Below are 15,727 nucleotides of genomic sequence, written 5' to 3' on the forward strand. Positions count from 1 at the left end.
ACTGTTTGGCAACTGAGCTATTTTAGCACCTGAGGTGAGGCCCATGGTGCCATCCTCAGCACCTGGGGCCAACTTGCTCATACCATTCGAAACATGGCTGCAGGAGGAGAAGAAAGAGAGAGCGAGAGCAGAGGGGAAGGGGTGGTGAAGCAGATGGTCGCATCTCCTGTGTGCCTTGACCAGGAATCAAACCCAGGACTTCCACATGCCAGGCCAATGCTCTACTGATGAGCCAACCAGCCAGGGCCCAGTGAGCATCAGTTTGATCAACCTAGTAAATTATAGACAACAAAATTAGAAAAATGATTAATATGAATTTTATTTTTCAGTTAAGGACTCTTAATAAGATTGCACTACATTATCATATGATATATAAAATAAAAATAAAAAAATAAGACTCAATCAGTATGCAAAAGTTTTTCTCGTTGTTTGAATACACAGATAAATTAATGAGAGTGATTACCTATCTTTGCAATTAATGTGTGTGGCACTTCCTTAGACATGAGCCAGGGAGTGAACAAATACTGGAAATAGAAACGAAGTAAGGCCTGGCCAGGCAGTGGCACAGTGGATAGAGCGTCAGACTGGGACGCAGAGGACCCAGGTTCGAAGCCCCGAGGTCGCTGGTTTGAGCGCAGGCTCATCCAGCTTGAGTACAGGGTCACTGGTTTGAGTGTAGGATCATAGACATGACCCTATGGTCACTGGCTTGAGCCCAAAGGTTGCTGGCTTGAAACCCAAAGTTGCTGGCATGAGCCCAAGGTCCCTGGCTTGAGCAAGGGGTCACTCACTCGGCTGTAGCCCTCTGGTCAAAGCATATATGAGAAAGCAATCAATGAACGACTAATGAGCTGCAACGAAGAATTGATGATTCTCATCTCTCTCCCTTCCTGTCTATCTGTCTGTCTGTCTCTGTCCCTCTCATTGTTTCTCTATCTCTGTCATGAAAAAAACAAAAAAGAAATGAAGTGGGGATACACATGTCACATGTTGTAGAAGTTAAAAAGAGATTTTTTGAAGAAAAGGTTTGCATGGTTAGGGAAGACAACATGACGGTGGAGCCTCCAAGGACAAACGCAGCTGTAGATGCTATTCTGTACTTATTCTGTACTTCTTGACACCGTGGTCATATTTTAAGTGTATTAGGTTAAAGAACTTTACTTAGCAAAGTTTACTAACAAGATGAATTCATTTTTATTATTTTCTGGACTAAATATCCGCAGGATTCTATGTATGTACTTGCTAAGACCCATGGTATCTCAATTTGCATAGTGGTTTGGGGGTCCCTAAGATCACTTTCTGGTTTGCTTGGACGACTCAGAATATAGTTGGATTTAGGGCCATATTACAATGAAAGGACATGAAGCAAAATCAGTCAAAGGAAAAGGCACATGGAGGATGACTGGAGGAAATCAGGTGTAAGTTCCCAGGAGCCCTTTCCTCATGGTATCATGGGACTCAATCCATCCAGCACTGAATTTTGGCTACAGGTGTGAAATGTCTGCAATAGGACCTCATTAGAAACCAGTACTTCTCTGACCTGTGGTGGCACCGTGGGTAAAGCATTGGCCTGGAATGCTGCTGAGGTTGCTAGTTTGAAAACCGCAGCTTGCCCAGTCAAGGCACATAGGAGAAGCAACTGCTTCAGGTTGATGCTTCCTGCTCCTCCCACCTCCTTTGTCTCTCTCTAATATCAATGAGTAAAATATTTTTTAAAAAGATTAAAAAAAACAGTACTTACTGGGGACTGGTCATGTAGCCATCTGCTCAGCATGTACCAAATCCCAGTCTTCAGTAGGGAAAGTGGGTGTTAGGTGTAATCCCCACGTTGTATAGTTTAAGCAGAGTGCACAGCTCTTACCAGGTATTGGAATAGTGGAAATTCCCCAAATCCATGTTTCCTGACACCAGCCTAAGTCCAGCCTTGCCAGCAGGTCTGTCTGAGGCTCACGGTCTCAGAGGGCTTTCCTAAGGGTCCCAGTCTCAGGCCTGCTATACAAACTTTCCTGCACACGTGCTGTCAGAAATCTAGAAACCACTGTCTTTTCTTCCCCTGCCCCTCATCTGTCACTGAATCTGGAATAAGTTATCTCCAAGGCAATTATTCCTAACAAATCTTACCAGATTAAACCAAAAGTACTTGTCTTTAAAACTGAAAAGACTACAGGTAAGGGTTCTAATGGTGGTCACAAGACCATGTTAATCCCGGGGACTTGTGGTTTGTGTTCATGTCTCCTAAAGTGCACAAGGTCTAGACTGCCAACCAGCCTCAATAGTTCATTCTAAATCTGATTTCCTGAGCCTTTGTTGGGCCATTCAGTTTCAATTCCCACTTTCCACCAGGAACTTCACTTTTCTTTTCCTTTGTGGACACTGTAGATTTCCCTATCTTAGCTTTGACCATGGCTGCACTTGATAGGGATTGTTAGAGAACATTGTCCTTTCTCCAAATATGAAAATGTAGGGAGGCTTCCCAGGTTATTAGGGTTTACCCATATTGATAGCATATTCATTTAAAGATTTGAGTCCAAAACAATATCTCCTGTTTCTTTATCACACTGTGACTAATTTTAAAGTAATCAGTCTCAGAACTTCTGTCTTACCCATCTACAGACTTGAAACATTTTTGTTACATATGCCTGCCATGTCTTAATACAAATATTTAGTTCTTGAGAAGATTTAAAATTGTTTTTCATTGAAAACAATCACATTAGTACAGGGAAGTTCAAAGAAGAGGATGGACAGTAGGGACTCCCGCTATTAATATTTTGGTGAGCATTTACTTATATACATATAAGTAACAATTGTATAGAATTTTACAAAACAAGGAACATGATTCATGCTACTTTCTAATCATAATATTTCACTCATTGAAACAGTTGTTGAGGGTCATTGCAATAAACTGACCCACAACCTCATTTCTAATGCCTGCACAGTATTTCCTTAACTACTTTCTTACTGATGAAGATGGGTGGGATAGTCTATTTTGTGTGGCAATTTACATAGACTATAGTTCCCAGTTGCTCAATTATACACAAACCTGGGTGTTGTGAAGGTATTTTATAGACGTGATTGAAGTACATAATCAACTGATTGAGAAAGGAGTATTAGGTAATCTGGGTTGGCTGACTGAATCAGTTCAAAGTCCATAAGGGCAGAGCTGAAACTTCCCTGGAAGACAACATCACTCCACCCGCCCACCCTTCCCGATGGCCTGCCTAGGAATGTCAACCTGCCAAGCTAGCCCCACAGTCTTGTAAGCCAGGGTCTTGTGATAAATCTCATGTCCTCTCCCCTGATGATTCCGTTTCTTTGGTTGAATCCTTACCAAAAAAATATTTTCTTTTTCCGAGTGTAGTTCTAGAGGAACAGAATGTTAAGGATGAGTTTTCTGAATTGAGTTGTTTTCTGGAATTGGTTCTCTAATCTCACTAGATTTAAAGGCACTAATGACTTGTTTCCCATGGAAAATAGAGCATTGGTCATCATTAGTATGACAAAAATATCCAAAATGCCACATTTGATACTCCAGGTGAAGTAACCATTGAAGGCCAGCCAGGTTCTAGGTTACCATGAGATGTTACTTTAGAACATATCAGTCAAACTAAAGGATATAATGGGACTTTCAGGTTGCTTATAGCTATGTTGGAGAAAGTGGGAATGAGAAAGATGGGTTCATGGCCTTAAATTCCAGCTCAACCACAATGACCTGAAAGCTTGAAGTCATTATGCATTGGCTTTTTGACCTTTCCTGTTGACCTTGGAACCCCTAGTAAATAAAGAGATGGAAAGTCTACTGAATTTTTTTTTATCTTTATAGGTGGTAAAATTCTAGGTCAAATTCACAAAAGCCTAACTTGAATCACCAAAAGCAGAGTTCCAGCCCCAAAATCAGTTCTAAGACATAGCCAGTTTACAAACCCAAATTCCCTTGGATGAAGGGAAGGCCGGGTTGTCTTAAGGGTGGAACTTTCCATACTACAAAAATGCATGCTGTTTCCCAAAGGGACATATGGCTGTGAACCAATGTGACTGTGTACTGAGAGGGGAAATAATTAAGCTTTTTTCCAATGACTGGATCCTTGATGTCTGGTTTGGGAGAAGGTCTGAGAAAGCAGGGTTCACTCCAGATTAGATGCTGTCAGAAAGAAGGAACAATTGCAAAACTCTAACATTGAGTATTGCAATAAATTTAACTTTTAGGAAGGCAGATAAAAGCAAGAATGAAGCTCTAAAAGGTGGTGGTGCAGTGGATAGAGCATTGACCTGGAACGTTGATGTCACTGGTTTGAAACCCTGGGCTTGGTCCTCACTCGCTGCCGTCAGCCATCCTCGCCACTCGCATGCCCAGCCAGTGCCCCACAGAAATGCTTCGATTACACAGAATCCTTCTCCAGATTAGGCCAGTGTCCAGGGCACTGGCTCCTCACCTCACTCAGGCTTATGGCACAGATGTAAAATTTGGTGTAGATGCCTGAGCCTTAATGCTTCCAGGTGTAGACCTTTTAGCTGATGCTGTGGCCATTACTATGGGGCCAAAGGGAAAAACAGTGATTATTGAACAGAGCTGGGGAAGTCCCAAAGTAACAAAAGATGGTGTGACCATTGCAAAGTCCATTGACTTCAAAGATAAATATAAAAATATTGGCGCTAAACTTGTGTAAGATGTTGCCAATAATACTGGAGACGGTACCACCACTGCTACTGTACTGGCACGCTCTACAGCTAAGGAGGGCTTTGAAAAGATCAGTAAAGGTGCTAATCCAGTGGAAATCAGAAGAGGTGTGATGTTAGCTGTTGATGCTGTAATTTCTGAATTTAAGAAGCAGTCTAAACCTGTGACAACCCCTGAAGAAATAGCTCAGATTGCTACAATTTCTGCAAATGGAGACAAAGAAATTGGCAACATCATTTCTGATGCGATGAAAAAGATTGGAAGAAAGGACGTCATTACAGGATGGAAAAACACTGAATGATGAATTAGAGATTATTGAGGGCATGAAGTTTGATCGAGGTTCTATTTCTCCATACTTTATTAATACTGCAAAAGGTCAAAAATGTGAATTCCAAGATTCCTATGTTCTATTGAGTAAAAAGAAAATTTCTAGTGTTCAGTCCATTGAACCTGCTCTTGAAACTGCCAATGCTCACACCGTAAGCCGTTGGTCATAATTGCTGAAGATGTTGATGGAGAAGCTCTAAGTACACTTGTTTTGAATAGGCTAAAAGTTGGTCTTCTAGTTGTAGCAGTCAAAGCTCCAGGTTTTGGTGGCAATAGAAAGAATTAGCTTAAAGACATGGCTGTTGCTTCTGGTGGTACATTGTTTGGAGAAGAAAGATTGACTCTAAATCTTGAAGATGTTCAGCCTTATGACTTAAGAAAAGTTGGAGAGGTCATTGTGACCAAAGATGATTGTTGGGGACCAAAAAGCCAACAGGGTTTTTGCAGTTTAGATTTTGGGGGGACAGAGGTGTGGGGAACTGGCAGTGAGCTGATAGTCTGCCCAAACCCCCACCTCACTTGTTCTGTGAAGTTGCTAAAGGCTGTTAAGCTGTGGTGCTGGATTGTTTATACTCATCCTACACCCATGTCTCCCGGAAAGACTGGAGGCAAGTTTCTTTTACCCTTTGTTTAGTGAAGTTAAGATGTTATGTATGGTGGGGGTTTCCTGCACTGGGTAAAATTCTTGGATTGCCTTGGAAATGTGATCAGAGATCTTATTGATTTGCTAATGGCCCACTTTACCCTATAAATAAAGCAAGAAGCAGTTGTAGAACGCATTCTGTTCTTGCCATCAGCAATTCCAGAGCCTTCCTGACCCTATCCTTTATTTCTTTAAGCCTGTTTTCTTAATTCTGCGCAGTTCCCACTAAGAACCTGGAATTATTAGCCGTGCTGGGTTGTGGCAGATGATGCCATGCTCCGGAAAGGAAAAGGTGACAAGGCTCAAACTGAAAAATGTATTCAAGAAATCATGGAGAGCTCTGGCCAGTGGCTCAGTGGTAGAGCGTCGGCCTGGTGTGCAGGAGTCCCGGGTTCAATTCCCGGCCAGGGCACACAGGAGAAGCGCCCATCTGCTTCTCCACCCCTCCCCCTCTCCTTCCTCTCTGTCTCTCTCTTCCCCTCCCACAGCCAGGGCTCCATTGGAGCAAAGTTGGCCAGAGCGCTGGAGATGGATGGCTCTATGGCCTCTTCCTCAGGTGCTAGGGTGGCTCTGGTTGCAACAGAGCAACGCCCCAAATGGCAGAGCATCACCCCCTGGTGGGCATGCCAAGTGGATCCCGGTCGGGCGCATGCGGGAGTCTGTCTGACTGCCTCCCCATTTCCAACTTCAGAAAAATACAAAAAAAAAAAAAAAAAAAAGAAGAAGAAGAAGAAATCATGGAGAAGTTAGATATCACAACTAGTGAATATGAAAAGAAAAAACTGAGCATCTGGCAAAACTCTCAGATGGAGTAGCTGTGCTGAAGGTTGGTGGGACAAGCAATGTTGAAGTCAATGAAAAGACAGAGAGTAACAGATGCCCTCAATGCTACAAGAGCTGCTGTTGAGGAAGGCATTGTTCTGGGAGAGGCTTGTGTCCTGCTTCGGTGCGTTCCAGCCTTGGATTCCCTAACTCCAACTAATGAAGATCAAAAAATTGGTATAGAAATTATTTAAAAAGCACTCAAAATTCCTGCAATGCCTATTGCTAAGAATGTAGGTGTTGAGGGATGATCATTGATAGTTGAGAAAATTATGCAGACTTCACCAGAAGTTGGCTATGATGCTATGCTTGGAGGTTGTGTGAATATAGTGGAAAAAGGAATCACTGGTCCAACTAAGGTTGTAAGAACTGCTTTATTGGATACTGCTGGAGTGGCCTCGCTGTTAACAACAGCAGAATGTGTAGTCACAGAATCCCTAAGGAGGAGAAAGAGCCTGCAATGGGCGGGATGGGGGGACGGGAGGCGGCATGTCCTAGCTCCAGAATAGTGCTTTATCATTAGTAATGAGAACTGTGAGAGGAAGCTCGAGGCAGTGCTCCTCGCCTACAACTTCAGAGAAGTCAGTGAAGGAAATGACTGAAGAAAAGGCTGGCTGATGTAAGAAAATCACTATAACCATCCATCAGTGACTGGTTTCTGTTGACAACATACAATGGTTTACAGCTGTCATTGTCCATGCCTACTGATAATTTACTTTGTACTTTTGAATAAAAATACATTTGTACATTCCTGATAACTAAATGCAAGAGCCATGTACCAATGTACTGCTTTCAACTTAAATCACTGAGGCATTTTTTACTACTATTCTGTTAAAATCAGGATTTTAGTGCTTGCCATCACACGATGAAAAGTTAAGAAGCAGTCTTTCTGTGGAAAGTAAGAATAATTGTGTACAAAGTAGAGAAATATCCAATTATGAGAACTTTGTGTAATAAAATTTTGTTTCAAGTTAAAAAAAAAAAGAAAAAGAAACCCTGGGCTTGCCTGGTCAAGGCATATTCAAAAAGCAAACAACTCACGTGAGGCAACTAGGAGTTGATACTTCTTGCTCCCTCTACCCTCCTCTTTCTGTAAAATTAATAAAAATAAAATCTTTTTTAAAAAAATGATAAAAAAGTAGCACTCATTTAGCCAATAGGGGTGTTTGGCATTGTGTCAGTAGCACAGGGGACTTGTTTTTGTCTGTCTAAACAAAATTATCAAAGGGCCTTGTTTTGTCTGACCTTACCATGGTTTCAGAGAAATCTCATCTGAGGATGGTATTCCGTGATTCTTCTATGTCCCAAAGGAGAATAACATGGCTTAGCTGCGAGTGCCATACCAGCTTCCAAATGCTAGGGGTTGTTTTGTTTTGGGTTCTCAATCCATTCAGTGCAACATACTGCAATCTTTGGAAGGAGTTAGTTTTTCGGTCTTTGGAAGTAGATTTTCAGTGACTGACAGTAGAAAATGTCCAGCTTATATTGAGTTTACAGAAATGGATACAGAACACGTGACTTCATTTTTTTTTAACATTGATTTTAGACAGAGGGAAACATTGATTTGTTGTTTTACTTATTTATGCATTCATTAGTCGATTCTTTTTGAGTTTATTTATTTTATTGATTTTAGAGAGAGAGGAAGGGAAAGAGGGACAGAGAGACAGGAACACTGATCTGTTCCTATATGTGCCCTGACTGGGAACCAAACTGGCAACCTCTGCATTTTGGGATGATGCTCTAACTAGCCAAGATATCTGGCCAGGGTTATTGGTGGATTATTGTATGTGCCCTGACTGAGGATTGAATCTGCATCCTTGGCATATCAGGACAATACTCTTATCAACTGAGCTCCCTGCCTAGGAAGAGACTTCATTTTTAAAAGCATGTATGTTGATAGATACTTATATGTATGTTTATGGGAGGGAAAAAACCTAGTTTTTCTCAAAGGGAAGGATTCTAGGTATATTTTTTTTCTTAAAGTTTGCTTTATACTATTTTTAATTAGATTCTAGTAAATTAACCTTTACCTCTGAAATTCCTTAGTTCCCATTGATATTTAACATTTTCCCAACTGCTGTGGTTATTCTTATTTCCTTTACTCTGGTGGATCTGTGTCGGAGGGGCACGGAAAGGCTTCTGGATAAGTTGGAAGGGATCCACGTTGGATGTGACACACATGCACATGAGCGTGTGCCAACCACTGCCAGGGCTCCCTCTTAGCTGGACTGGCTGCTGAGACCTTCTTGGGTCAGCCTCTCACTGAGTGCCCACAGGGCCTGGGATGTCTCTTCACTCTGAGCTTCTGGGACCAGCTGGCAGTGGCAACAGCTGTTGAAATACATCTCTCCCAGACCTTCGAGTTCAAGAGCAGCGACACAGTAGACAGTGGTGGCAGCACCTTGTTGCATGGACTTGTGGAAGGCCTGGCCAAGGTAAACAGCAGCGTGTACACCCACCAGTTTTGATAAAAACAGTACATCATGTTTCCTGGATGTACTGTGTTGGGCCTGACCCCGTGCAGGGAGAGGCTGTGATGGAGCTCACTAGAGAAGAGAATGTTGCAGAGTTTGGACGGGTTCTAAGCCAGCATCCCCCCAACCCCCAAAGTCATTTTTAGATGGAGAGAGGTGGCTAAAGTCTAGTTTTCCCAAGGAGTCATTAATATCTGTAAATCTGTGGGACTCTAAGGAGACCACAGCGACTGGAGCTGGGGCTAAGTTGCACAAGACACTCTGAAGAAGCTGGACAAGGTAGAAGTGCCACAGGGGATTCACCTGGAAGGTGGTCTCCAGGCCATCTTTTGTGAGTCTCTAGGGCAGAGCAAAAGCCGCTGTGTCTCACACAAGCACATACAGAGGCACATTCTTGGCCTGGAACACTTGAGCAAAATGCTACACATTACGGAGCAGAGCAAGGTCCAGGGTCACTGTATGCACCTTGGCTTTATGCCATTCTCCTAAAATGGCAAATGCTGCTTCACTGGCTCTTGTCTTATTCCTACAGGCCAGGAACATATGAGCACCATGAAGGGAAAAGACTTAGCGATTTCAAATCCTATTCCTAAATTCGCTCCGGTAACTACAACTACTTTGTCAGTGACATCCAGCCCTAGAGAATTTCCATGGCTGTGGTGCTACCATCGTATCTACGTCTGGACTGGCTTTGTAGGATTATCATCCACAGTAAATGCCAGTCTTGGGTGCAAACAGATAGTTCTTTTATTTACATGATCGACAAAATACACTTGTTCGTTTTCCTCCGTTTCTTGTTCCCATCCATGTGGCAAGTCTCCTGCTATTCGGTTTTTTGTTTGTTTATTTTTACCTCCAGCTTTTGGATGCTCCCATCGAGTCTTCAGAAGTCCTCAGTGTGATTGGCATAGTAAACCCGGCCGCCCGCCGCGGTCCTCTGTCCCCAGCCCAGCAGCAGCTGCTCCTAGCCTTGCCTGTCCCATAGGCCCGAGCAGCGCAGGGTTGCCATGGCGACAGAGGCGCAGGGTCCTCGCCCTCCCAGACGCCCGCGCAGGTCGCGCGCCCGGAAACTCAATCCCTTCAACAAGAGCCGCGCTTCCAACCTCCGCTAATATCTGGAAGACCGTATCTCCTGACTTGTTCCCTTTCCAACAGTAGTCCCGTCATGTTTGGACGCCTTGCGACTTCAGGAAGTCTTGTGTCTTTGTCATATTTTCCTGGAGAATTTAGGGAAAGTTAACACCGATTCTCAGTGAAGGAACTCATGTTACTACCCGGGCAGTCGGTGGGATTCCCTCCGCTCCGGCTACTCCCTGGCTACTGCCTCACCGTGGCTTTATAAATAAATACTGCTTTTTCCTTATTCTATAAAGTGAGATTGTTTTGGGAAGTGTAGTCAAGGAGATTCCTGTAGTCACAACACTAAAGGGTGAGCCTACACGTATACGTCTTTCCTGCGGAATTCTAGGACGAGTAGTCCACTCGCCTCGCGTAGTCGCGTGCACTTCCGCTCAGGAAGACGGATCCGCTGAATTATGGGAAATGTAGTTCAGAAGCTCCGTGAGGTCGCAGTCGCTTCTGTTCGCGCAGAGTGAGGCTGCTCTAGTATTTTCCGTGGGGTGGTACATCCGAAACCGTGTTTCGCAGGCGCAGCGGAACTTCCTGTATCTATGCTTAGCCCCGTAGTGACCCGGCGGTCGATTTAGGGGAAGCCTCCGCGGAGGACGCTGGTATCGAAGGGCGAGGTCTCGGTGCCTATATGAGTTTGCGGCGCTTTGCTAAAGCGTCCCGGTGTGGACGGGCGCGGGTCGCTTAGCGCCTGCTCTGCGAGGTCCCGGCGCTCCCTGCTTGCCCAGCCCGCCGCCCTGTGCCTTCCTCGCGCGCTTCTCCCTCCCGGCGCTGGAGAGTTCATCTCCCCGTGCCTCCAGTTGCTGTTCTTTAAAATGGGGATATTAGGACCTTCCTAATAGAACTGTTGTTTTGGGAATTGAAAAGGCTATACAAATATAAATCTTAAAATAATTCTTGGCACTTGGTGAATGGTGATCCCTCCTTAGTGTTAATTTCCCGAGGAGCTGTCAGGTCCCTGAGTTTGAGTCAGAACTCCAGCTGCAGTGATCCTGCCTCTTCTCCCTGATAACCTTGTCATCCCTGCGCGACTGTTTAGTCCCGGCCCTCCTCTGCACCCCCCCCCACCCCCGGAAGGTAAGGGTTGCTTCCCGATTTCGCGGAGAGAGGGGAAGCTTTAACTTTTCTCGAGTTCGGTGTCACGATCATGACATTTCATAGAATTCTTCTTTCCCCAGCCTTGCCTCAAAAAGAACTGCACCGAGGTAAAGAGGGTGACTCCCCGGCTACTGACAACAAAGCTCCGCGTGAGTGGGACTTTTCATGTTCCTTTTACAACCATGTTTACATCAATCGGAGAAAGTGTAGGATGTGTTATAATAGGGCATGGTCTTGATGATAGTCAATCTTTAACTGCTATTTTTGATAAGGGTTTTATACAAATAAATACGTTATGCCACACCGTAGCTCTATGAATAAATGCTGCTATACCCCCCTATTCTATAAAGTGAGATTGTGTGCCAGGAAGAGTAAGTTGTCACCCACCTAATAAGAGGTTGAGCTGGAATAGGAATATAGGAAGTCCATCCAGGGCTTGAATTCAATGTTTCTTGGATATATTCTGTCTCTTTCTCTTTCTATCTTTTGATATAGTCGCCTTAAGTCATAGGAACTAGCTAGAATCAGGCCAGGTGGTTAGGACTTGATTGTGGGCAACCTTAAAAGCAAGGCTAATGGGCTTGGACTTTTCTGTGAGGTTTTAAAAACATTATCTGCCCTGACTGGGTGCTCAGTGGACAGAGCACCCTCTTTGCCCGCCGAGGTCGGGGATCCAGTCAGGGTGCATGGAAGTGAGCCATGAGTGCACAACTAAGTGGAACAACTAAGTGGAACAAGGTGATGATTCTCTGTCTCTCTTACTTCCTCTGTCTCAAATCAATGGAAAATTTTAAAACATTGTCAACTACATATTTTGTTTCACTTGTTTCAAAAAATATTTCTTATTCTTATAGAAGCCTATCATTTTGGAGCACCCAGAAATTATAGAAATACGAGAGGAAAAAAACATTTTTAATTACCCATTCATCTGGGATATAAATATAGCAAGTGTTTAGTATTTTTTTGTATATATTTGTATATTATAATCATTTTACAAAATCTGTATTATACCTTTCTTAGTGCTTTTCCGGGTGTGTGTTTTAACTATGGGAATTTCCAAACACTGCCAAGACCAAATAAACTAATGAACTTCGATATATTTTAATAATAAGTTATTACTAGTGGTGGTTAATAGTGTTACCTATTACAGTGGTTTTTAACCTTTTTACAGACTTAGGGGCTGATGAAAATATAATTATTTCAGGGACCGCTAAGGCAGAAATCATCCTGAGTATAAGTGAATTCTACTAAGAGCATTGGGTCTAGAACCTTCTTACACCAGCAGGGTGGTTAACTCTTTCAAGGACTGCACAGAATTTCTGGCGGATCGGTCCACAGATGGGTGGTTGGAAAACAGTGACCTATTAGATGATGCTAGAAAACAGATAACATACTGTTATATAATCCACAACCCTGTAGGCAACACAGACTCACAGTATAGTTGGTTTTCCCTCCAGTTTCAAAGTCCAATTTTGTGCATTGCCTTAAATTGCACATTTGTTTATCAACATTTTATAAATTTTTATCATACTTCTTTAGCGTTCTTTCATACGGAACAATTCCACAGCCTGTATCTTTTTTGTTCTTGATGCTTTCTAAGAGTACACAGTTAAATTATTTAGGAGACAGTCCTTTGGGGTTTGTTTGATACAATCATGTTTAGGTTCAGATCTTGCCTTGCTGGCAGGGATTCCACAGAAGTGATGAGGGGTCCTTGTCATTACGGTGTAATAGGAGTCCAAGGATGTTGGCTTGTCCCTATGTTGGTGAACTCAACTTTGTTCACTAAATTGAAGTGATGTCTATCAGATTTATCCATTGTAAAGTTACTGGGTTTTTTTCCCCTAAAATTAATAGAGTTTATTTATGGGGTGATACATTTATTAGTGGGCATTCTACTGTAAAGACAAGCTTTCCCGCCTGACCAGGAGCTGGCGCAGTGGATAGAGCATCAGACTGGGATGCAGAAGACCCAGGTTCAAGACCCCGAGGTCTCCAACTTGAGCGCAGGCTCATCTGGTTGGAGCAAAAGCTCACTGGCTTGGACCCAAGGTCGCTGGCTCGAGCAAGGGGTTACTCGGTCTGCTGAAGGCCCGCGGTCAAGGCGTATATGAGAAAGCAATCAATGAACAACTAAGGTGTTGCAACATGCAATGAAAAACTAATGATTGATGCTTCTCATCTCTCCATTCCTGTCTGTCTGTCCCTGTCTATCCCTCTCTCTGACTCTGTCTCTGTAAAAAAAAAAAAAAAAGACAAGCTTTTCCTTCTCCCCACTTATTTATTCATTCATTTAAATATATCAGTATAGACCAGTGGTTCTCAAAGTATACACTCTAGAAGATTTCCAGGTGCACCCTATGGTATTCCAGAGAAATATGTGCCTGTTGGGGACCAAAAAACCAACAGGGTTTTTGGAGTTTAGATTTTTGGGGGACAGAGGTGTGGGGAATTGGCTGTAAACTGAGTCTGCCCAACCCCCTACCTCACTTGCCTGATTATGTTGCAACAGGCTGTTAAGCTGTGGTGCTGGATTGTTTACACTACCCCTATGTTCCCCGGAAAGACTGGAGGCAAGTTTCTTCTGTCCTTTGTTTGGTGTAAAGTTAAGATGATATGTATGGTGGGGGTTTTCTGCACTCAACACAATTAAGAGTAAAAAGAGAAGAATTCTTCAATGTATTGACGAAGAAATGAGAGCTTGCCTTTCAAATATATGCCCAAACATTGAAGGAATCGCTAGGACACATCAGGCTCATGTTTCTCATAAACACAAGAATGAAAAAACTTAACACATTCATGCTGGGATCTGCCAAATTTACTAAATCTTACTAAGAATGTATCTATCTATATAAAAAGATAACTTTTTTGTCGTTTTTTTATTTTTTAACCCCTCTTTTTTATGAATTCTAAAAAGCATAACTCAAAAAATGTAACATAAAAATATTTTTTAATGTCAGAATAAATTTAATTTTGTCATTTATTTTGTTTAATTACCATTAAAACATGCTTGGACTTTATATTTTTTCTTTAATATTTTACTTAATTATTATAACATATTTCTCAGAAATTTGTATATAGTGCGCCTACAATTATTTGTAGGATTTTAAATGTGCCCCAACAAATTTTATTGATTAGAGAGAGGAGAGAGAGAAGCTTGGTGAGAAATGCGAAGCATCAACTCAAAGGCAGTAGTTGCTTCTCACGTGTGTGTTGACTGGGCAAGCCCGGCTTTCGAACCAGCGACCTCAGCTTGCCAGGTCAACACTTTATCCACTGCACCACCACAGGCCAGGCTGTACTTCATTCCTTTTTAATTAGGGAACAATATTTCACTGCATGGATATACTACATTTTTTCTGTTTGTTCACACGTAGGTCAACATTTCAGTTCCCAGTTTTAGGTTATAATGAATAACGCTGCTGTGAACATTCACGTGCTAACTCACAACGCCTGTCTGTGCAGGTCAGCAGCCGCCAGGCCACCCTGTCATGTCTTTTCTTTCCACCTGTGCAGGCGCCGCCAGGCCACCCTGTCATGTCTTTTCTTTCCACAGTCCTGCCTCCGTGAGATTGTATCACCCAGGACTCTGCACAAGTAGGAGGAAAAATAACCAAACTCAAGGTGAGTAGGACATGCCTTTTTCACTTTTAAAATTCCACCTCATTACCAGTTGTTACAGGATTTTCTTGGGACAGCTCAAGGAGATCGACGGGTATCTCAGGGCCTGTTGTGCTCTAGGGTTTTGTGTTTACTTTGCATTTTTGTTGTTGTTTTATCTTATTATTATTTATTTTATGGAGCAGAAAAATTACTAGAAATGAACAATTCTTCCACTTTGTTTCCTTGATGACAAATTAGCTATTTTTCTTTTGTCCTTTTTTTAAAATTTATTTATTGATTTGAGAAAGAGAGAGAAAGACATTGATTTGTTGTTCCACTTATTTATGTATTCATTGGTTGATTCTTAAATGTGCCCTGACCAGGGATCAAAGCCCCAACCTTGGTGTATCAGGATGATATTCTAACCAACTGAGCCACCTGACCAGGTGTTTTTCTTTTTTTCTTTTTTTTTTTTCTTATTTTCCAAGTAAGTGGAGTGGAGACAGAGACAGACTCCCACATGCACCCTGACTGGGACCCACCCGGCAATCCCCGTCTGGGGCCGATGTTCTGCCCCTCTGGGAACATGCTCACAACCAAGCTGTTTTTTTAGCACTGGTGGTGGAAGCTCAGTGGAACCATCCTCAGTGGGCAGGGCCAACACACTCGAATCAATCCAGCAATGACTGCAGAAGGGGAAGAGAGAGAGACAGAGAGAGAGAGAGAGAGAGAGAAAGGGGAGGGGGAGTGGGAGGAATAGAGAAGCAGTTGGTTGCTTCTCCTGTGTGCCCTGACTGGGAATTGAACCCCAGGCATTAACACACCTGGCCAGGGCTGTGTTTTTATTTTCTAATACTCATCCCCTCATGTGCTTTCATAGCTGTATTTGTATTCATGATATACGTCTAGTTTTAAATTGTGACTTTTTCCTTCTAATGTTTTATAATGTTTATTTTT

General features: G+C 42.8%; 2 protein-coding genes and 2 pseudogenes across 3 annotated transcripts in view; 3 read left to right on the plus strand and 1 right to left on the minus strand.

Moving 5' to 3' along the window:
- Positions 1-15,727, plus strand: part of LOC136398986 (zinc finger protein 234-like) — a 114,526-nt gene that overhangs the window by 80,058 nt on the left and 18,741 nt on the right. The window contains exon 1 of one of the 2 annotated variants that reach the window (XM_066373700.1): positions 14,719-14,791. The exons of the other annotated variant lie outside the window; for it this stretch is intronic. The gene's annotated coding sequence lies outside the window, so the exon portion shown is untranslated. Of the gene's footprint in view, positions 1-14,718; positions 14,792-15,727 lie in introns of those variants that run through there. 2 annotated transcript variants of the gene reach the window in all.
- Positions 4,368-6,990, plus strand: LOC136397094 (60 kDa heat shock protein, mitochondrial pseudogene; annotated as a pseudogene).
- On the minus strand, positions 8,687-9,950 carry LOC136398995 (WW domain-containing oxidoreductase pseudogene; annotated as a pseudogene).
- LOC136398981 (zinc finger protein 227-like) overlaps positions 14,719-15,727 on the plus strand; it is a 92,996-nt gene continuing 91,987 nt past the window's right edge. The window contains exon 1 of the mRNA XM_066373690.1: positions 14,719-14,791. The gene's annotated coding sequence lies outside the window, so the exon portion shown is untranslated. The remainder of the gene's footprint in view (positions 14,792-15,727) is intronic.

This window comes from Saccopteryx leptura, chromosome 3, assembly GCF_036850995.1.
Source record: "Saccopteryx leptura isolate mSacLep1 chromosome 3, mSacLep1_pri_phased_curated, whole genome shotgun sequence".
Lineage (NCBI taxonomy): Eukaryota > Metazoa > Chordata > Mammalia > Chiroptera > Emballonuridae > Saccopteryx > Saccopteryx leptura.